Source organism: Phyllostomus discolor, chromosome 10 (assembly GCF_004126475.2).
Source record: "Phyllostomus discolor isolate MPI-MPIP mPhyDis1 chromosome 10, mPhyDis1.pri.v3, whole genome shotgun sequence".
NCBI lineage: Eukaryota > Metazoa > Chordata > Mammalia > Chiroptera > Phyllostomidae > Phyllostomus > Phyllostomus discolor.
The window spans coordinates 89,903,855-89,927,804 of NC_040912.2; positions in this window are offsets into that span (position 1 = coordinate 89,903,855).

A 23,950-nucleotide genomic window follows, 5' to 3' on the forward strand; every position below is an offset into this window, starting at 1 on the left:
TCCAGGTGCTCCTGGGTGGTGGTGTCTCACCTGATTCTTTCCACCCAGTAGTGGGAAGGTTTCCCGATCCTTTTGATGAAATAAATTTTACTTCAAATGTTTTTCAGGCGTACCTGGGACTAGGGCACTTGACCCTCCACTCTCTTACGAAGAGTGACCAATGGGTACCATTCTGCAAAATAAAAGCCTGACTGAGAACCTGACGTCATTAGGGTCAATGCATTCATACACTCTCATCTAGCCTCTAGAACCTTCTTAAGCTGAACAGTCAGAGAGGGATCCTTCTCAGAGGGGCAGAGATGCACACACGGGCCATTCTCCCGATGACTGACCACAGCCATGGTGCGTCAGGAAGCAGAAGCAGATCTGAACCGCTGTCCCACTCAGCAGCTATCCCAAGGCCACACGCTCTCAGACTCTGGAAAAATGCAAACTGTCTAGACTGTTGTTTCAGCCTTGGGGGGCAGGAAATAGCGCATTATGTAGAATTCAGTTCCCGTCCCTGGTGGTGGATCCTAATTAATTCAGCCATGGGCATGGTCTTTCACTCAGTGAGACGCACTTCGGGCCGAGGGAAAGGAATTCAAGACAAATGGTCTGAAATGCAAGAATTATGAACAACGAAAGAGATAAATCTGTAGATTAATGTGCATGAGTAATGACTGAGTAACTTTATGTAAATTAGTAATAACAATGTCTAGGGATGTTAAAAATTAAAATGCATGACAGTATGTAAGTTGAGAAGGAGATTAATGGATTTAAACTGCTCTAAATTACTCATATGGTCCAAAACCAAGGTAAAGATACAGACTAATTTAGAATTTGGTACAATAAAGATGCCAGTAAAAGAACAGAGACAGGAAGAAAAATGTCAAAGCCAGGCTTAAAAAGCAGCTGAACGTTGAAAAACACCACATCCTTTAAAACTAAAGCAAGAAAGGAAAGTTAGGAAAGGAAATGAAAAGAAAAATGGAAAGCACAAAATAAAGCACTTAATTATTAATACCTCATCAATTATATTAAATGGGACGAGAGTGACTTCTCCAGATAAAAGAAAAATATTGTCAGACTGGGTTTTAAAAATTAAATTCGACCTGTGTTGTTTATAAAAGACACAGCCAATGCAATAACACGGAAAAGTTAAAAATAAAAAGATGCAAATACTAACAAAGAGAAAGATGGTGTCACTAAAAAGGCAAAATGGATTAAGGCAAGGAGCAATACTGTAGAAAAAAGAGCCATATCAAAACAACGGAAAGATAAAATTTTAACTTATGTGCATCTAACGTAAAACCCATAAAGCAATTGCAGAACTATAAGGATTAATGGGATGGTTCCCAAGTGTCATACATTCCCAAGTTGTTAGTATAGAAAGCAGAAAAAAAAGGTACGGATTTAAAAGATTTGAACGACATGATTAAGAAACAATCTAATTATACCCAATTCTGCAGAACATACATTCTTTTCAAGAACACACAGAACATTGGCAAAAATTGACCACAATTGGTCATTCATCAAGTCTCAAAAAATGTTAAAGAATATGAACATATTTACACTTGACAGAGCATGACGGAATCCATTAATATATTAAAATAGATAAATATATAAAAGTCACATCAGGGTTCATCCCAGGAAGTGAGGGCCGATTTAACGTTGCAGAATTCATTCACGTGCACAGTGATGGATTACAGAAGGAAAATGCATCATGGAGACAGGGGAAGTGTTTTGATAATGATGTAATCTCTATCCATGCTTAAAACCTATAGCAAATTAGGAATAGATTAATTCCTAATTTGCTATAAGGGTTTCCCTAAGAGGAAACCCTTAATGCGATATAGGACATCTACTACAAAAAACCTACAGTGAGCCGGCCTCCCCATTTGTACTAAAACACTAAGGTTCTTCTCCTTGGAAGCAGTGCCCAAGGCCGCCTGCTGTCTCCACGTCTTATCCGCTCTGGGCCAGAAGTGCTGGCTCACATGACCAGCCAGGAAGAAGCAGAGAAGAAGGAGAAGAAATATCAGGTGATGTACCCAAAAGCTGTGTATATAAAGGAATCCAAATTTACTCACAGGTATTTTTTAAAGTAAGAAGAGAATTTAGCAAAGTAGCCGAAAACAACACCAAAATACCTAAATGAAGTCCAGTTTACAAGCAGCAATCGGAAAATTAAATTTTAGAAACATCCCTTACAATAACATCAAAAGCTAGGAAATTTCTAGGTGTAAAGATGTGCAAGACTTCTACAGAGAAAATTAAAATTTTATATGGAGAGATATTAAAGACTTCTAAAAGTGGAGAGAGATTGTCTTCAGGAATTCTAATATTCACTGTTTCAAAGCTATTCATACCCGATCAATTAACTGATTATAGAGTTAATGTGACTCTAAGCAACATCACAGTATTTTTGTTTTGTTTTTGTTACTGTTAACAAACGGATTCTCAAATGTCCACTTAAAAGTGAATGGCCAAGAATAGCCAGTAAATTCTTGAAGATGAAGAAAAGCATGGAAAGATTTGCTTGGTCCAATGTCAAAACTCTGATAATTCAGCCAGTGTGAACAGACTAGTAAAGCAGATTAGAAGGCAGGACACAGACCACACATTTCTAGAGACTTGATAAAGACAGATTCGAAATGGCAAAGAGTGGAGAAGGAAGGGCTTTTCAATCAAAGCATGGGGGGCCAGTGGACTCCTGTAAAAAATGCAGCTGCATCCAAGCCGAAGTGCCAGCCTGCAAACAGAAAGGCCACTGGTTTGAATCCCAGTCAGGGCACATGCCTGGACTGCAGGCCAAGGTCCTGTTGTGGGGGCCTGTGAGAGGCAACAGATCAATGCAGTCTCTCTCACATCGATGTTTCTCTCCCTCTCCTTCCCTTCCTGTCTCTCTAAAAATAAACAAATAAAATCTCTTTAAAAAATCAATTCCAAAGGCATCAAAGGCCTAAATATGAAATTAAAAAGTATAAAGCTCCTGAAAATTATATAGAGAAGCACGTCTTCGTGACTGCTAGGTGAGATTAAGTTTAAGGACCAAAGCAAACACAGCCCCAAGGCAACTGGGAAGATGTCTGTCAGATTCCCGTGGCTAAACCAGGAAGGGAAGCCACGGTCTGCAGGGACAGCGACCAGTTTCAGGAGCATCCCAGGCATCGGTCGCAAAGATCAGGGAAACATTTCTGAAAGTGAACTCACAGTACATCGCATTATGGCTTTTTTACATTTGCAAGTTCTGCCAAATGAATTTGGAAACTTCCCTTGAATTCTTTTCATTCCCCTTTCATGCAGACTCTTATTTTTTGCCTCTCTGGGTGGAATGTAACTTGTTCAACTTCTTTCATGCCAGCCGCTCTAATTATTTTCTTTTTACTTCTTTCTATAGAAAGTCTATAAAATTGCCTTCCTTAAAACAAGATCTATGCTCATTCCATTTTTAGAGCATAGTATATGCCCCTAGAAATCTTTTTAAACTAAAAAAGAAAATTAGTTTCAGAAATATTTCAAATACGGCTTCATATATGATCACATTATGATTGCATAATTATAACTTCTGATTACACACATTTTTTTTAACCGGGTCTGCTTTTGCAGTATTTCTGAATGGCTACATTAACAAATGTTAACTTAATACTTCAGAGCAGCTTTAGGGTTGCAACAGCATGGGAGGAAGGTACAGAGGGGTCTCCCATACACCCCCAGCCCCCCCATCATCAACATAGCTCACTCGAGTGGCACAGTTTTCATCAAGGATGAGCCTGCACGGACACGTCATAGTCACCCAGACTCCGCAGTCAGCCTTAGAATTCCCTCTTGATGTTGTATGTTCCAGGGTCTGGACAGATGTATAGTGAAGGACTTGTGTCCATCACCCCAGTACCTTACAGAGCAGTGCCACTGCCCTAAAAGTCCTCCATGCTCAGCCTCTCCATCCCTCCTTCCCCGTCCCTGGCACCCCCGGGTCTTTCTGCTGTTCACTGTTTTGTCTTTCCCAGAATCGCCTATAGTTGGAATCATACAGCAGGTAGCCTTGTTCAGGTCGGCTTCTTTCCCTTAGCCATGTGCATTTGAGGTCCCCCCCCCCATGCCTTTGCTTCCTTAGCTTGTGAGTGCTGGCGGCATCCCCTGTGTGGGGAGGGAGCAGGTGGGGGATGTGTGGGGGTCTGTGCTAGGACACAAAGTCCTGTGGATACAAGAGACACATTGTCTAATCCTAAGAATGTACATGGGCGCTGTTTCTCCGCTGACCCTGAGGTACTCACATCTCTAATTTTTCTGGGAAACAGGGTAAATTTACTTGCTCCACTAAATACGTGTGTGCATAATGAAATGAATACCCATAGTATCAAACCGCTTTTTGGGGAGAAATACAGCTTAATGGTTGTAACCAACCTTCTTTGGGTGATTGAATATATTCCTATGCTGCTTTAATCTCTTATTTTAGATGATTAGAGTATTGAATCTATTCTGAATGTTCTAGGTTTATTTTGCTCTTATTTTTCTAGGATCTCGAAGAGGGGGCTTAGGTTGTTGAAATAAGACATTTCCTCTTTTATAATGTGTACATTTAGCTATCAACTTCTCTCTGAACACTGATGTAGCTGTGTCCCATACATTTTGACACTTTATATTTTTATATTTATTCAGTTCAATGTGTAATTTATTCAGTTCAACGTGTGTTTCTAAATTTCCCTCAAGACTTTCTCTTTGATCCATGGGTTATTAGAAGTGTGCTTTATTTAGTTTCCAATTATGGGGAAATTCTCTTGTTTGTTTTATTTTTTTTTACTTCTAGTTTGAATCTAGTTTGGATAGAATTATAGTGGGAGAGCAAAGAATTCTTTTCAACTTGCTGAGGTTCGTTGATGGCTTAGCATGTGCTCTCTACGTCCCACGGGCATTTGAAGAGAATGTGCGTTCTCTCCAGGGATGGAGAGTTTTACAAATGTCAATTCGATCCTACTGACGGATGGCATTGCTTACTTTCTGTTGCTGCTGATTCTCTTTCTACTTGTTCTGTGAATGGTTGAGAGAGGGGAGTCGATGTCCCCAGCTATGAATGTGGGTTTGTTTTTGGTCCTTTAAGCTCTATGAATTTTTCTTCATATACATTCAGTTTTTTTAATTTTTTTTTTAATTTTTAAGTTACAATAGGGCCCTGGCTGGTGTGACTCAGTAGATTGAGTGCCACCCTGCGAACCAAAGGGTAGCAGGTTCAATTCGCAGTCAGGGCACATGCCTGGGTTTCAGGCCAGGTCGCCAGTAGGAGGTGCTCAAGAGGCAACCACACATTGATATTTCCCTCCCTCTCTCCCTCCCTTCCCCTCTCTCTAAAAATAAATAAATGAAATATTTTTAAGACATTACAGTTCACATATAATATATTAGTTTCAGCTATACAGCATAGTAATTAGACTTTTATACATCTTACAAGGTGATCTTCCCCACAAGTCCAATGCCCGTCTGACGCCAGCTGTAGCTACTACAGCAGTACTGACTACACCTCCTATGCTGTACTTTACACCCCCCGTGACTGTTTGTATAACGCAATTACACTTCCTAATCCCTTCACCTTCCTCGCCCTCCAACTCACCTCCCATTTGGCAGCCATGTATTTGTTCTCTGTATCTGTGAGTTTCTGTTTCGTTTGGTCATTTATTTATGTTTTTTACATTCCGCATATAGGTGAAATTACATGGTATTTGTCTTTCTGTTAGTTATTCACTTAGCCGGATACCCAGCTAGGTCCATCCACGTTGTCACAAATGGCAGGATTTCCTTGTTTGTTATGATTGACTAGCAGTCCCATCGTTTTCCCGCCACATCTCCTTGACCCGCGTGCCTACTGATGGGCACCTGGGCGGCTTCCAAAGCTTGGCTATTGTAAACAACGCTGCAATGAACATAGGGGTGCATGCATCTCTTCGAATTAGCATTTTGAATTAGTCCAAATAAATACCCAGGAACGGAATTGCTGGGTCATAGGTGGGTCTAGTTTTCATTTTTGAGGACCGTCCGTACAGTTTCCCGTGGTGGCTGCCTCAGTGGACAATCCCCCCCCCACCCCCCCACCCCCCGCCAACAGTGCACGAGGGTTGCTTATCTCTACATTCTCCCCAACGCTTGCTCCAAGAAAAAAAAATCTAACAGGGTTCAACATGTATGGTTTTGAGTGGGGAAAGAAAAAAAGCCTGTTTGCATGCGTTGCTTCAAAACTGAGGAACTGAGGAACCAATGTGAAATGTCTGGATTTTTAATAGTTCTTTAAATTAGTGAATAATATAACCAACATGTAGTCTAAACAGATATTTGCACAGTCAGTGTTCCTCCTCTGTAATTCATTCTCCCCCCCCCCCACGCCACCTCAGAAAAGAGGAACCTGTGGGAATGTCCATGCCCCACCCCCAGCTCTGCTACTGAGATCAAAGAGAGAATAGAAAGTAGTTCCGACCTAAAACAAGGAGAGAGAGGATCAGCATCCTGATCAGACAGCAAGATGAATTTACCCACACGATAAGCATTTACGCCCTGAACTTTTGTCAGCAACGCGTGTCTCTTAAAGCAGTGATTTTATTCTATTTCCTGCAGATGGGGAAATGCAGACCAAATTTCCACTACCTATTAGTGTAAAAAAAGCACGTGCCACCTTAATTCATTTTCTGCATTCTGCATTCTTTGTTTCCTCTAGGGAGATGGTAACTGCAACTTAGACAGACAGACAGACACAGCGGAAAACATATTCCACTAGGTGATATTTATCTCTTCTTTCGGCTTCAAGGTGAATTCCAGGGCTTAAAATTGTAGTTACCTCAGATGATTACCAAAATGGAAGTGTAATGATATCCTCCGTGTATGATTATTGATGTACCTTTTTATAGATTCGTTTTTATGTTGAGCTGATTATTTTATATGCATTGATGAGCGTAATTGTAATTAGTTGTCTAGTTTGGTAAATGAGTATCTGGGATAATTTATGGGTGCTTCTAATTTTTAGTTTTCGGAGTTGACATTTTGATATTGACTTGGGTGTTTTACGTCTCTTGCTGGAAACATTTGATAACTCACATTTACAATGAAGAATGTTGCTACGGATATAAATATGTAGGTAAGCCTTGAGTTTATTTATTCAATATTTATTTTCTTCGAAGTGTAGTGAGCTTCTGTGGCCCAAAAAGGACCCTCCAGCATAGAAAGGAATTCCTAAAAATAGATCTGATTCCCTAACTTTAAATTTATTAAAGTTACAAATTGGAAACTAGTTTTGAAAGCTTTGATCTTAATTGATAAATCTTACTATTTTTTTTCTATAACTCACAAGTTTTTTAGAAAAAAATAACAATACTTTGATTGGTTCCTTTATTAGTATTTCAGTGAAGACTTCTTCACCAGATCATCTTTAAAAATGTAACGTAGAAAATTCATTATGGTCAATTCCCTTAGACAGTTGAACTTTAATTACAAATTTAATGCACCTGGTTCTCTTACACACTTCCAACACCTAAGGCAATGTCGTAGGTCAGGTTCATCAGTCCCATCCCCTGAGACGAGAATTCATGCAAAGTGACTTATTAGAAAAAACAGCTGGTGCGGAAACCCCAATGAAAACTGACAAGCCAGATGGGGAGCTTATGGGTTTGCAAAAACGGAGAAAGGGCAGGCAGTGTTCTCAGCTGGGGCGTGGCTTGAGCAGAGGCTCAGAGACTGTGGTCGGGATCCAGATTCCCTTCCCAGGTCTATTTGGTTCTGTGTGCTCTCACCTCCAGGGGCAGGCCCCTGGCAGCTGTAGGCTCATTTGTCCCAGAAGCCCCAGGGAGTCCTAGGGCTGTCTCTCATGGACCCAGCCCTGGTCCTGAACCAATCACTACGGCCGGGGGTGCACAGCACGCCCAGGAAGACCTGGAATGGGACCAGCCATGTCCGAAACCCAGGAAATAGGTGGGGAGTCCAGCTGCCTGAAGGAAATGAAAGGTGGAAACAACAGATGTCCCTACCCTTGGGCACAATAGAAAGGGGCAGCAGTAGTACAGAAATCCTTGGAAACTGCTCGCTAGACAGTGCTGCTTCCTCGAATGTATAGGCGCAGACCGCCCCGCGTGGGTCCCTCTCAGCCGGGAGGCCCAGGGAAGGCGTCTCTCCACCTGCTCTTCCTGGCCGAGGCCCACTGTCCCTGGACTCGCTCCCAGTCCCAGGGTTTACCTCCTCCCACAATCAGTGGTGGTGGGAGTATCCACTCCCTTGAAGAAAAGCGCAATTCCCACCCTGGGTGGTGCGGCTCAGTGGACTGAGTGCCAGCCTGTGAACCTAAAGGTCAAAGGTTCGATTCCCAGTCAGGGCACATGCCTGGGTTGTGGGCCAGGTCCCCCCAGTGGGGGTCATGCAAGAGGCAACTGGTCAACATATCTCTCACACATCAATGTTTCTCTCCCTTTCTGTCTCCCTCCCTTCCCCTCTAAAAATAAATAAAATAGGTTTTTAAAAAAAGAAGGAAAAATCACCACTCCCACCCATGGTCTGGCCATAGGATTCCAACACAGTGTTCATATCAAAACAAGCCAGTTCAGAAATGCATTTGATTCCTGGCATCTGGCTCACTCAGTCTGGAACAACACCAGCATCTCAGGGCACACCAGGCTTGGCCCAGCCGAGGCCCATTTCTTCTCCGGGGGCAGAGGAGGCCTGTACGTCTTTCCTCGTCTCCAGGTCCATGGCAGTACCTCCTTGGCTAGGAAGCTGTATCACCCTAAGAACAAGCTATAAGTTACTGGTCTGGACTTGTTCGCACGAAGTGGTTTGGGGGGATACTTCCCCGGAAGTACTTAGCATTGAAGAGCTCAAGACACGTTAGGTACCCGTTTCTAAAGTCATCGTACACGTACCCCAGGCAGGGGCTACCGCTCTGGTAGAGACGGACGAGTGGACGCTGCTGGTGGAAAAAGCCTGCAGTTAGGAGAGCGGACGGGAGGGAGGGCAGAGGAAGAAGCCCTCAAGGGTGGAAAGAGAAGGATGGACACAGCAGCTGCCCCTCTGATCCCAGGGGGTCCCCAGAGCCCCCAGGCAGCTGTTGTCAGCCCCCAGGAGGCCAATGTCCCGAATAGAAACGGGGCTGGTGGGGGGAGAGGGTCTAACCCACTGAGGACTCAGCCCTGGGCACGAGACATGTAGCTTTCCGCAACACCACCGCCCTCCATGAAACAGTTAAGTTCACGGGGAAAGGGGCCAAAATCTCTCTGGCACCCCTGTGGCTGAACGTAGGCATTTCTAAGTCAGGTGTCAGCGTCTCAGGGACTGCGGAAGGCTTATTTCTGGAATGATTCCTGAGGCTCTTGCCATTAAGTGCATCAGCCCTGGCTGGTGTGGCTCAGTGCCAGCCTGTGAACCAAAGGGTCCCTGGTTGGATTCCCAGTGAGAGCACATGCCTGGGTTGTGGGCCCGGTCCCCAGTAGGGGGCGTGTGAGAGGCAACCACACATTAATGTTTCTCTCCCTCTCTTTCTCCTACCCTCCTCCCTCTAAAAAATAAATAAATAAATAAAACCTTAAAGAAATTGAATGCATCAGAATAAACATAGTGAAGATAAACACTGTAATAGTAGCCTTTCACACATGACACAGACCAAAGGTACCTGTAATCAGTGAGAAAAGGAAGTGTTTCAAGCAATGAAAAGCAAGGGTTGGTCCTATGCGTACTCTGGCGCAGGCTGTGTTTTAAGTAGCTCAGCTACAGTGCGCCGACTTCGGCTGCACAGACTCTGAACACTGAGCAAGGCCCTAGAAAGTACCGGAGACCCTCCTCAGTCAGGGATACTCAAACCCCATCGCCCACCGTCAGAGTCCAGCCCGGCCCGCCGCAGTTCCCCGCTGTGGCCAATGGCGAAGGTGGCGGTTTGCAGGAGCCCTTCCAGTCCCCGGGCACTGTGCTTGGAATTCGGGTTTCGGGCGCCAGCTGAACGCCGGCAGCTGCCCGCGGGGTTCAACAGTGAACAGCCACGGATGGAATATAAGGGTGTTTCTCTTGCACAGGAGGCAATACCAGACAATGAGGGTTTTTCTGCGAAAACAAACTGTTGTTGATGAATGTACTGTGAAGGCGATGAAGCATCAATGTGAACTAATTACTAACTTGGGCAGAAAAACGTGTTTCAGAGTAAAGGTGAAGGGCACAGCCACAGAGACAGCAGGGGCTGGTGAGCACTTCGTGTAACCCTGGTTTTCCCCGGACTTGAAAGGCGAACCTCAGCTCTCCCGTTCGCACACGAAACTTGGTCACTCGAAAGAGTATAAGGTTTTGCAGTGCTCACGTTCCTTAAAACTCGACTGCGGTTTTTGCTTTTCTCGCAGTGAAAAGCTGTCAGAACTTTCTCAAAGAGAAAAGGCACCAGCCTGCCCGTTTGGGTCCTTTAATTTTGGTCCTGGGCGCTCTGCACCCTCGGTTCCTCCCGTGTTCTCTGCACGCGGGATGGCGTCTTCCCAGCTAGGACTGTGACTTCCACCCCGTCCCTACCGACATGCCAGCTCCACACATGTTCAAGGGAGCCCCAGCGTGTGCCGAACTACCGCCATTTACTGCCCAGCTCCTACCAGGGCCGCTGTGCTCCCATGAGCTCACGCACCCCTCGCGAGCACATCCATCAGTTCGGGTAGTTACACGTCCCAGACAGACTCAGTGGATTGGCGGCCGGCTCTGGGCCTTGGTGCACCCCACCGTCTGGTGCGGCACGGAGGTGGCCAGGCGTGGTAGATGACAGGGCTGCGGTCCCTTTGTCGGTGGGTTTCAGGATGAAGTCCTCCAGCAGGGCTCCGCGAGGGGACCAGGGTTGGGTTCTTTACGATGTCCCCAGAGGGGTTCCTGGCTGATGAGACCGCAGGCCCCAGCACCTAGAAATCCCCGAGTGTCAATCCTGTCCAGAAAGCTGGGGGAGTGGAGGCAGAGAGGGCCGGAGCACAGGTGCAGTGTGGGGTGGGGCATCCAGGTCTCTGTTCTAGGGGCAGAGATCTTCATTCGTCCCTAAAAAGTCATCATCTGAGCCCCTCCCAGCCCGGGCGTAACAGGTGGGGGAAGCTCAGTGCTGATGGACAAACCACAGAAATGCCCCGACATTCTCTGAATCCAGCTCAGGTCATTAAAACGAGTAGGCTGGTGCGTCCCCCGGGGTGGCCGGCTGTCTCACTCCTCACTCCAGCTGCAGGAAATCCTCTGTCTGGGAGTAACTTCCAGAATTTTCCGAGTGACTCCCATCTAGGCGCAGTGGTCCTGACCAGATGTTACGAGTTCCCGACTTAAGGAACGTTAACCTCTTTCAGAGGCAGGGCAGGAAACAACGCCAGGAGGTGTTCGGCCGTTGCTCTGATGGCCAAAGGCGGAGAAGCAGACAGGGAGAAGCAGAGGCAGCGCCGACAGCCGAGGGTTCCAGCTTCCACGCTGAGGTCTCGGGCCCCGGCTCTGCCAGCCCTGCTCCGGGGCCACACTCTTTCTCCCGCCTCCCACGGGAATATTTGCAGAAAAAAATTCCCCCTCACCCTCCCTAAAGGGCAGTTAGTGTCGAGCCCATCCAACTTTCTCCCAGCAGTATACAAAGTAATACAAGGCATTCTGGCAGCAAAAAAAAAAAATCTCAAATTCTGTTGCTTTTATTTCCCCAGATGGCCCTAGGGTGCATATGCTAATTAAGTGCCAGGGATGGCTTCAGGTCTCCCATATCGCCATCTCCCATAATTCCCATAATTCTCCCATAATTCCCCCCAAGGTGCAAACGCACTTTAGCAGCAAGGCCGTCTTCTCCGTGGGTCTGCATCTTTCTAGGCATCTCTTGTCATTCTAACCTGTTTGGCTTTGCCCAGAAACTCTAACATTTCCGCCATTGTAACTAATCCTGAGGGATTAAATTGCACGGCATGACCTTCTTACCAACAAACAGCATTTCGACCGGTGATTTATGAAAAAAGGTTTTCGATCGATGGGCTGAGCCCATCCCCGATGATTTATGAAACTGTCAGTCTAGGTGGAGACTCTCCCATTAATTCCTCCTAATTGCAAGAGCCACAACAGAAGGGAAAACATTCCACTAAATGACAGTCCCCATTTGTAAATCTTGTGTTTTTGCATTTATGATATGATTCTACACACACACACACAAATAACTGAGATTTTTCCGGAAGGTCTCCCCAATGCTTTATTTTTGCTTCTTGGTTTAGTCAACTCCCAACCACGTTTTCTTCCACACACACACAAAAAAAAGTTTTCCATTATGATCTGAAACGTTAATTCTGATGTTTGAGGCTTTAGATCACTTCCTCTCGGTGTTCATCAGCTCTGGCCACATGGTGAGCGTGAGGTATTTCATTTTCACTTTACGTGGAAGGCCCTTGATGACACATTTAGCAGCCCTATTAGTGTGTCCGTTTATCTGAGTTCCTAAGAGCCGCGGGCAACGTGATTGGAATGGCACGCAGGACGCGCTCCAGCTGGCTGTCTGTAAACCTGAGTTCGGGTTCTAATCGGAGCAGACAAGAGCAGGTGGGGTGAGGAGCCAGGGGGCCACCCACGTTACCACCTCCTCCCACCCCCACCGGCCCCTCTTTCACCTCCGGTCTGCTGCTGGCATGTCATACTTAGCTGTGACCTCACCGGTGGCCATGCCTGTCTGGCGGTCAGCAGCCAGGCGCCCGTCCTATTTCTGAGTCCTCCAGCTGCCTCTGGGGAGAGGCTCGATTTCAGCTATGGGTGGTGTGAGTCGCTGCCCCCCTTGTCGGCGTCCAGGAGGGTCATGACCTTGTCAGAATGCAAGCCAGCGTTCAGGAGCCTCAGCCTGGGAGAGCGATCCTGGGAATCTCCGGGCTCCTGGTGTGAATGGGTAGAGCGGGTTCCCGGGGGGAGTCTGAGGGACAGGGCAGCGCCACCTGGGCCTGTTCTGGGGGTGAGGGGGGTTGATTTCCCATCCACAGGAAGAGGTGAGGTGGGTCAACCCGTTCGTCAATCAGTATCACCTCTTGCGCATCTGTTCATTCATTCTTCCAAGGATTGTAGCTGTTTCCTGTGTGTCAGGGCCCTGGGCTAATGGACATTTAAGAGAGAGAGAGAGAGAGACCATTTTGCTGCCCACAAGAGCCCAGGAATCTCCTTCAGGAGAATAGTCCTCACAAAGTAGACCTCTGGGTCCTCTTTTGTTTGGCCCCCGGGGCACTCAGACTTGAAATCTTCCAGCATAAAAAATGTGCCTCTCAGCCCTGGCTGGCGTAGCTCAGTGGATTGCGCGCGGGCTGGGAACCAAAGTGTCCCAGGTTCGATTCCCATCCAGGGTACATTCCTGGGTTGCAGGCCATAACCCCCAGCAACCGCACATTGATGTTTCTCTCTGTCTCTCTCCCTCTCTCCCTCTCCCCCCTCCCTCCCTTCCCTCTCTAAAAATAAATAAATAAAATCTTTAAAAAAAAATGTGTCTCTGTAACCACGAAGGTAGGACTAGTCTGTGCTCCTCTCTGTTCTGGAGCCTGGGCGGGACTCCCAGACGAGGCCCTAGCAGCCAGTAGGAGGCCTGGGTCTCACTCCCCCTTTGGCACAGAGCCCGGCACCTTCCTCACAGGCCTGGCACCTGTTCTCAGTCTTCTGGCCTGGGGCCCTCTCTGTGGAGGCCAGCCCTCCGGCGCCCCGTCACCCCTCAGGCCCTGCCGTGCCCGTCTCCCCAGACCGCTCCCTCCTGCCGGGTGTGCATCTTGGGCGGACACGGGTGCCTCTTTATGACTCTGTCTCGGCCTTGGGTGTCTGGTTCCCCAGGACCTCAGGCTTCCTCGTCTAGCTCCCTGCCACTCACTGGCTTTCCTCCCGCTGTCCACATCCTGGCTCCTTCCAGCTGCCCACACTCTGCCTGCACGTGGCACAGCGCCCCAAACTGGCACATGGACACATGCCATGGGCTCGGGGTGTTTTCCGGGCCAGGCGTCAGATGGCAGGATAGGGCTTACGGACCTTCCCCTGGGGACAGCTGCATGGACTGAGGGGTCAGCGAGAGGGTGAGGCGCGCCTGAGGGGGTGGGAGCAGCAGCAGCTGTGCTGAGATGGGCCCGCTCCCCGAGTCAGGAAAAACCTATTTAGCATCAAAAGATGAAGGGCGGGTGTCGGGGCGGGGGCGGGGCAGGAATAAAGGAAGAAAAGCGTCTCCTCAGCCAGGGGTATTTTGATGTGAACCAAGGGGCATTGTGTTTGAACTAGGAATATGAGTAACTAAATGACATACAGGTGTTTAAAGGAAGATGTGAGCAGATCATCACTGCCCGACCCCCACCCCCCACACACTTGAAGGAGCCTACAGGCAGTGGGCGGAGCATGTGGGGTTCATCTGATTCACACCTAATCACTGCGTGTGGCCATGTATAGGACACACTCTTCCACCCAAATTTTTGAGGGAAAAATAAGGATGCGCGAGTTACACATGGGTAGTACCGGAAATACCTCGTACCTGTTCTTGTGTTTTGTAATTATTTGTTACATAGAATTTCTTCTACCATACTGTGTTTGAAAATAAGTGCTAAAATTCCTTTATCATACAAGACACAAGTATCTGAATATAAATAAATAATTGAATTAAAAATTAAAATGAAAGATTTTTTTTACCCCTGAAAGTTTGGGCCAAAAAATGTGGGTACATGTTATACACGACAAAACATGGTAAGTCACAGGAATGTACATCAAAGTCTTACATGTAATTGTCTCTGGATGGCACTATGGGTTCCATAAGATTTTCCCAAAATTCAAAATATTCTGAATTTTTAAAGTGAAAGAAGCCCTGGCTGGTGTGGCTCAGTGGGATTGAGTGCCAGGACTGCAAAGCAAAGAGTTGCCAGTTCAATTCCCAGTCAGGGCACAGGCCTGGGTTGTGGGCCAGGTCCCCAGTAGGGGGCGTGCAAGAGGCAACCACACATTGATGTTTCTCACCCTTTCTCCCTCCCTCCCTTCCCCTCTCTCTAAAAATAAATAAATTTTTAAAAGTATTTTTAAAGTAAAAGAATATATACATGTTGCTTTCATAATAAGACTTTTTCACTGCATTTTATCTGAAATGGTCAGGTATGTTAGGTAATTCACAGCGTCTGTCCTCTGACTCACTGTCTAACGCACACGGAGAAGGCTGAGCCTGCATCGGGTCAGGGGGCACAGCCTGTTCGGGAGGGAAGATGAAAAGGGGAAGTCCGAGCTGGCACCAGGCAGGAAGGGGCAGAGCCCAGAGCGATGTCACTGAAAATGAAGCAAGAGGAGAGACTGGGCCCACTTCCCAGTAAAGGGTGAGCTGGGCTGACAGCTGAGTGGAAAGCCTGTCCAGTTATTGCCTTGATGTGCTCAGAGAGGGTGGATGTGAGTTTGTAGGGACACACGTTTGTAATCCATCCACGTGATTTCAGGAAGAGGTGATGGACTCTGAGGTGTCGGGTGTATCCTTAGAGATTAAGACTTGTCCTGACCACCTCCAGTCATCTGTCTTCTGTTCAATAGATGGTGCCATGGATGTGCATGTGTGGCTCAGGAACCTCAATGATAAGAGAACCTATGTGCACGGCCACTGCGTGGCTGTGCAAGGACAGCGAGGGGGGCGGGCACTTTCGGGTCCACACACTGAGTGGCCCTGGGAAGCAGCGACTCCGGCAGCAGCGCAGTCAGAGAAGTCCCAGCCACAGAAGGAGGAGTACCAGGGTTGCAGACTTAATAGCTCCTGAGCATTCCGCAGGTCACTCTGGTTGGTTGGTTTGGTTACTTGCTTACTTGCTTGCTTCTTTTTTTTTTTTTAGCCTACAATAGTCTTGACTACTTACCTTAAACTTCTAGCTGATTCAGTCCTGGTACTATGAAAGGACAGCTTCAGCTTAACCACGTCACGAACAATTAAAATTTTATCACAAATTACTGAGAATACTGGCAAGAATGAGCAACTACAAAATCACAGTAGATCATGGGCCACTTCCAGTTGTTTTCCCAAATAGATTTCACTTCAAACACTCCAGAGTTGCAGCCTCTATTCTGTGGTTGATGCATTTGAGTTGGAAAAAAAGAATGAACTTCTTCACAGGAATGTGGATTTTTTAAATATATTTTTAATAAACTAACTATATGTAGCATAGATTTAGGTTCACAGCAAAATTGAGCAGAAGGTACAAGGGACTCCCCACAGGCCCCTGCTCCCCCCCCACACCTGCACAGCCTCCCCCACTAGCAACAACCCCCCACCAGGCAGTACGTTTGCTATGATCTGTGAGCCCACACGAACACGTCATCACCTCCCTAAGTCCGTGGCTGACGCTAGGACTGGCTCTTGGCGTTGCACGTTCTGTGGTTTGGAAAGACGTAGGAAGACCGGCGGCCACCATAACTGCAGCACACAGAGCGGTCTCGCTGCCCTGCAGTCCTCTGTTCTCTGCCCGTCCCACTGACCGCTGGCAACCGCTGGCCCTTCTCCCGCCTCCCCAGTTTTGCCTCTTTCAGGATGTCACACAGTTGGCGCCACACGGTACTTAGCCTGTTCAGGCTGGTTTCTTTCCCTTAGTGATACTCATGGAAGGTTCCTCTGTGTCCTTTCACAGCTCGGTGGATAATTTCCATTTAGCGCTGAGTAATATTGCATCGTCGGATGGACCCCAGTTTGTTTATCTACCTCCCACCGGAGGGCCTCTTGGTTGCTGCGGGTGCGGGCAGTTACTGAGCAGACCTGCTATGACCATCCCGGGCAGCTTTGTGTACGGACCTAAGTGTTCAGTCTATCCGAGGCAATACTAAGGAGTGCCATTGCCAGGTTGTATGAATGGTGATAAAATAAATGTTTTCCAAAAGGGTGCTTAAGTCAAAATTAAAATCAAAGAGTTTTCTAGATGCACTGTAACATATTTCAGACCAAAAGGCATACAATAAAAAGTGCAGGACTGCCACACCCGCTGCCCCGTCTGGTCCTTCCGAAACCCCGTGCTCCCCCCTCTTAAGCAACCGTCGCCCTGGATCAGTTTGATTCTTCTCTTGTATTTCTTATACCTTGACGCCTCGACCGTGTATTCCTAAACATCACACAGTGCTTTTGGCATGGGTTTTTTTCACTTTATACAAACGGTATTATCCAGGTGTCTTTAGTAACCGGTCTTCCCCCTCCCACCAACACCAGGCTTCTCAAACCCAGCCGCACTGCACCGTGCGGTCCTGATCCACCGACTCAGTGCTATGTTGCCTTCTGCACACACGCCACAGTCTGATTTCCCCTTCTCTTGCTGATGAACATCAAGGTCGCCCCCAGAGTGGTGCCATTCATTGCAAACAATGCTGTTCTAAAGGTCCCGGCACAGGACTCCTTGGTGACACAGACCAGCCTTTCTCTAGCATGGTGCTAGTCAAGGTGTGGTCTGAGAGCTGCTGGTTTCTGGCAAATCAGTGCCTTGCTTCCTCCACCAGGAAAGTCCTACCGAGAAACACACTCACGCTGCGCTTAACAGTGTGCTTCGCGATGACGCCAATTTACGTCCTGGGGCCGGCCCTTCTTCCTCACGGCAGACCGGCTCGCCACGCGGCACTGCTCTCGGTGTATATGCAGAAATAGAATTTTTGGCTTGGGTGGTGCACGGTCTACTTTCTGAATAACGGGCAAACTGCTTCCCGGAGCTTGACCCCTAACACCAGAGCATGTGTTCCCGTAAACCTGAACTTCTAAAACACAGGTCCACCTCCAACCCTGCAGGACCTGGGGCAAGGGGGCAATGGAAACCCACAAACCGTATATCTAAGTATTCAAGGTCTTGCCTGAGTTCTAGCTGCTTAGTCAAAGGACCATCTCTTGTTTTTTATTCATCTCCTTTATGTTGCTTTTTTCTCTATTTCCTTGACTTCTTTAAGATTACTTTTGGGAATTCATTTTATAGAACATTTTTGTTGCCTGATACATTTATTTTGAGCTAAAAATTTTCCTCTAAATTCTGCTTTGGCAATTTCTTATAGATTTTGACAAGTAGTGTTTTTACTATTGCCTAATTCTACATGCTTCTTATTTTTTATGATTTTCTAATCTTTTTTTAAATGTATGTTTCCGTTATGGTTTACATATAATATTGTATTAGTTTCAGGTGTACGTAGTGATTACATTTAGATACCTTACAAAGTGACCACCTGTTAAGTCTGGTGCCCATCTGACACCATGCGTAGTTATTACAATATCACTGACTGTATTCCCTATGCTGTCCTTTACATCCCTCTGCCTGTTTTCATACTATGATTTTGTCCTTCTTAATCCCTTCATCTTTTTCACCCATCCCTCCAACGCACCTCCCATCTGGCAATCATGTTCTCTGTGTCTGTGATTTGTTTCTGTTTTGTTTGTTTGTTTCTAGATTCCACATACAAGTGACATCATACATATCCGTCTTTGTCTGACTAATTTCACTTAGCACAACGCCCTCTAGGTCGGTCCATGTCGTCACAAATGGCAAGATTTCATTCTTCTCTAATGGCTGAGTATATTCTATTATACATGTGTACCACGTCTTCTTTGTCCACTCATCTGTCGAGGGACCCTTACTTTGCTTGCACATCCTGGCTGTTGTAAATAATACTGCAATGAACGTAGGAATGCATATATCTTTTCGCACTTAGTATTTTGGATTTCTTCGGATAAATAAAGACCCAGAAGTAAAATTGCTGGTCGTATGGTAGTTCTACTTTTGTTTTTTGAGGAACCTTCTTACTGTTTTCCACAGTGTCTGCACCACTGCAGCCCCACCAACAGGGCCGGAGAGTTCCCTCTTCTCCACGTCCCCGCTAACACTTGCTTGTTGATTTCTTGATGACAGCCATTCTGACAGGTGCAAGGTGATCTCTCATTGTGATTTTAATTTGAACTTGCCTGGTGATTACTGTTGTTGAGCATCTGTATGTCTACGGCCATCTGTGTGTCCTCTTCGGAGAAATATCTAGTCAGGTCCTCTGTGCCAATTTTTATTCGGATTTTTTGGGGGGTTGTTGGTGTTAAGTTATATGAGTTTCTTATATATTTTGTATACTAAACCCTTATCTGGTGTGTCATTGGCAAATATCTTCTTCCATTCACTAGGCTGTGTTTTTGTCTGAGGTTTGTTGAGGTTTTCTTTGCTGTGCAAAAACATTTTATTTTGATGTAGTCCCATTTATTTATTTATTCCTTTTGTTTCCCTTGCCTGGGGAGACATATCCAAGAAATATTGCTAAGATCAATGTCAAAGAGTTTACCGCCTATGTTTTCTTCTAGGAGTTTTATGGTTACAGGTCCTAGATTTCATTCTTTAATCCCTGTTGAGTCTAGTTTTGTATCTGTTGTAAGAGAGTAGGCCTAGTTTCATTTTTTTTTTTTTTTTGCATGCATCTGTGCAGTTTTCCCAACACTTCTGAAGGAACTGCTTTTACCACATTGTATGTGTTTGCCTCCTTTGTTGTAGATTTGTTGACCAGACAGGTGTGGGTTTCTTTCTGGGTTCTCTATTCTGTTCCTTTGATCTTTGTGTCTGCTTTTATGCCAATACCATGCTTTCTTGATTGCCTTGTAATATAGTTTGATATCAGGCAACATGAGAACTCCAGCTTTGTTCTTTTTCAATATTACTTTGGCTTTTAGGGGCTTTTGTGGTTCCATATGAATTGACATTTCAATTATTAATATGTTTAGGGTTATTCTAGTTCTGTGAAAAATCCCATTGACATGCCCATAAGGATTGCATTGAATCTGTCCATTGCTTTGAGTAGTATGGACATTTTCATGATGTTAATTCTTCCTGCCCATGAGCATGATATATGCTTCCATTTAGGTGTCTCTTCCTTGATTTCTTTCTACATTGTCTTGTAGTTTTCCAAATAAAGGTCTTTTTACCTCCTTGGTTAAATTTTATTCCTAGGTATTTTATTGTTTTTGAATTGTAAGTGGGATTGCTTTCTTAAGTTCTCTTTCTGATAGTTTGTTATGGGTGCATAAAAATGTGACTGACTTTTGAATGTTAATTTTGTATCCTGCTACTTTACTGAATTTCTTTATAAGTTCCGATAGTTTATTTGGTGGGATCTTTAGGGTTTTCTATATATAGTAGCATGTCATCTACAAATGATAGCAGCTTATTTCCTCCTTTCTAATTTGGATATCTTTTATTTTTTCTTGCCTGATTGCTGTGGATAGCACTTTCAGTAGTATGTTGAATAGGAGTGAAGATAGACATACCTGTCTTGTTCCTGCTCCTAAAAGAAAAATCTTTCAGCTTTTCACTGTTGAGAATAATGTTAGCTGTGGGTTTGTCATTTATGGCCTTTATTATCATGAGGCATGTTCCCTCTATACCCACTTTGCTGTGAGTTTTTATCATAAATGGATGTAGGATCTTGTCAAATGCTTTTTCTGCATTTATTGATATGATTGATTATATGAGTTTCATCCTTCACTTTATTTATGTGGTATCAGGCTCATGCTGGCCATGATGTGGGAAGCCATCTGGCCCAGAAACCTATAGTTTAGACCAACGTTACTACTCAAGATCAGAATTTGTAAAAATTATCTGGTGTGCTAGTCAAAAATATCCTATCCCCAGGGATTTGGGGATCATTCAGACTAGTACAGAGCCTTGTGGTGCTTTTTAACAAGTGTCCCAGGGGATTCTGAGGTCAGTAGCCCACAGACCATGCTGAGAAGCATTAACCTACATGTTACAAAAAAAAAAAAAAGGAACCAATGTAGCCGATGGATAAAATTATATATGTGGAAGAAATGGTCAAATTCTCCAAAATGTGTGTTTGTTGATTTAAAAAAAAATACACAAAGAAGGAAATGAGTAAGGGTTCGGTTTTATGAAACTGCAGAACTTCAGAGAGAGATCAGGTTCTTCCTGCTTGATTTTAGGTGATAAATGCTCATTGACTGACCAGGACACTATGGCCTTTAGATAAATACAGTTGAGCACAAATAACGCCTCCTTTTGTATTACACAATCTTTTTTACAAAATCATAAGCATGTAATTCTATAACATGACACTATCACACTCAAGTGTACCATATGACATTTTAGATGAAATATTCAAATTAAAACTGTTAATTATTACACCCATAATATCTCCCTACCAACCACACTCGAGCAGGTGTTACTTCTGCCGGACCCTGTGTAACTAGAGAATCTGCTTGTTTTACTTGTTGAACCACTCATTGTTCTAACCAGCCTTTAAAAGAATCCTGCAGGGGTCTTTCCACTTAGCAGTCACCAGTGAATGCAACCATGTCACTGTGCACAAGCATGTCGGCTTCGAATATGTTTCTTTCATTGTTCCCTGGTGAGCCTTCCACTTCTCTCTTGTCATGTTTCTGTGTTATCTTATTCTTTTTTAAGATGTTGTCTATTTATTCTTAGAGAAAGGGGAATGGAGGGAGAAAACAAGGGAGAGAAACATCAAGGTGGGAGAGAAACATCACTCAGTTGCTTCCCATATGGATCCTTACTAGGGACCAGGGTTTCGACCCAGCCTTGTGCCCTGACTAGGAACTGAACCCCCACGACCTTGCGCTTTGCAGAGGAGGTCCAACCAGCTGAGCTGCAGCGGTCATCACTATGTTTTCTTATTCTTTAACTGTGGCTTTTCTTCTCTGGGGGAGAAGAGGGGGAGAAGAGGGGGAGAAGAGGGGGCTCCGCCTACAGGGCCCCACCCCCAGCCGCCACAGATGAGAATAAGTCTCCCAAGACATGATCTCCTTGGGGAGGAAAGGTGGTCGATCTCTCAAAGGAGAAGGGCCAGGAGCCTGTTTGTTCCTCAGTGGGCTTTAATTGGGTTCATTTGCACAGGAATTCAGGTGAAGCTCATTACTCATTGCCAGGCAGTAAGGATCAAACAATAGATAACAAAGGACTCTGAGGGCCTATTTTGAGTCAGGGTCAGATAGCTAAAGAGCTGTAAAACTTTAAGAAACAAACTTACTTCTTGTTTGGACCCTTATCATTTCATTGAGAGCATTCTAAACAAAGCAGGTTTCACAAGATTTTACATATTCTTTCTTAGGCCTGATCACCTGGGGAACCCGCCCTTTCCAGCACAGGGCTGCACCAACCTCATTGTTTCAGGCTTAGGTGGAGCAAGGGAAGTAAGCCAGCCAAGAGATTAGACTTCTCGCAGACAATGAGGACTCAGGCTATGTCAAAGCCGAGGGGCAAGGGTCCAGCACCCCCTTTTGCTGTAGCCTCCAAAGTCATTCCTCAGGGGCCTCCCACGTGATCGTGCCTGTCTTAGGTAGTTCCCCCCTTGGGGAATCTTACCTGTCATTGGCTAACAGATCAAGCATTGGGGGCCAGTTATGGATGAAGTAAAAGGTGCAGAAGCAGCGCTCCTGCCAGGGAGATAAGCTTTGTCTCCTTGGTGGCTTATGGTCCAAGGTCGCTCCTTCAGCCTTAGCCTTGGCGGGGGTCACAGCTCCTGAAACCAGGCAGGGCGGTTCTCAACACTTCTTCAGTGAAGAGAAGGGGTTCCTGGCACCAAACCCCTTAATTCACCCTGTTTCCCAGTAAATTTTTCGTGATTTTTTTTTCAATTCTTCAGCCACAAATAACCTTAATAAAATGATTATCAGTCCTATCTCCAGTGCGGTATTTCCCATCCTCTCAAACTCTAATGAAAAGTTTTTGGCCATTCCTACTTAGAAAGATAGGTGGGGGAAAATGAGATCTTTTTCGACCCAGAAAGACAAGTCCCTGGACAATACCAATAAAGTAACCAGAAGTTCTATTAACACCCAGCCCCCTCCCCTGGACTACTGAATGCCTCCAGTAGTCACTGCACACGGACCTTAATTTACACAAGAGCTGGTTTTATCTCCCATCAAAATGGCAAGGAAAGGCGAAGTCAATCTTCCTGGGAACTTGGCCTGTCGATGTACGACATACGTAGCCCTGTTTCTTCCCCGTTGTGAAGCTCCCGGTTCTGCCGAGAGTTCCGGGTAGAAGGCCCCTCTGGGAAACGTGACTGTGCTTTGCAAACCACTGTGTGGGCCACCCTCAGTGCAGAGCTGAAGGGCTTAGGACTCACTCCTACTTTGAAGAAGCCAAGGCTTTTTCATGTGTATGAAAAACATCTTCAACACTTCAGAAACACTATTTTAAAACATTCAGGCTCAGTGAAATGGGCGAGAGGCAGCACGTGAAAACAAGATGCCCCAGTGACGGCAGAGCAAACTCCAGCCTCCGGAGGACCCGCTGCTGTGGAAGGATACATGATGCTCGGACTTGCCGGGGGCTCTCGGGCATGAGCTGTCCCTGCGTTCCAGGGTGCAGGGTGAGTCTAAACATTCCGAGGGCCTATTCAATCACGTTTGGGCTCCTGTCACAGAAGAATCGCAGAGGAAAACAATGGCAGGGTGTGTGGGCCTGCTTTCAAGATACAGAGCAAACAGAAGACGCAGCTCAAAGGTCGTTCCAGAAAAGGGAATCTATTTATTCACAGAAGGAGAAGTCCAGAGATAAAGCAGGCTTCGTTCGAGTGGCCCTCAATCCCTGTTCTTTCAAATCCCTGTTCTGCCATCCACAGCGACATCCTTATCTCGAGGCTGGAGCTTCTCCTCACAGTGGCAAAGTGGCTGCCAGTAACAGCTGGAGCGTCTCTCGCAAGAGGGAGGAAGGACTGTCTCGGGTGTCACAGCAACCTCTCTCCAAGGCTCCAAGGCCAGAACTTGGGTGTTGTGTCCGCTCCTAAACCAAATTCTGGCAGGGGGAAAGGCACTGCCCTTAATTTACTCTCGTGGGGCAGCAGGAGCCAGGTTCCCCTCTGACACATGGCTGTGAGGCCGGCAGGAGAGGCTTGAACGAGATCACGGCTCCACGGGAGGGGAGGGAGAGATGTGAAGCAGGCCACCAACAGTGCCCCCACCTGGAGCCTTCGCTAAATGGGGGGCATGAAACAGCTACCTTAATGATGCAAAGACGTTGAGGACCCTCCCCACAAACAGGCT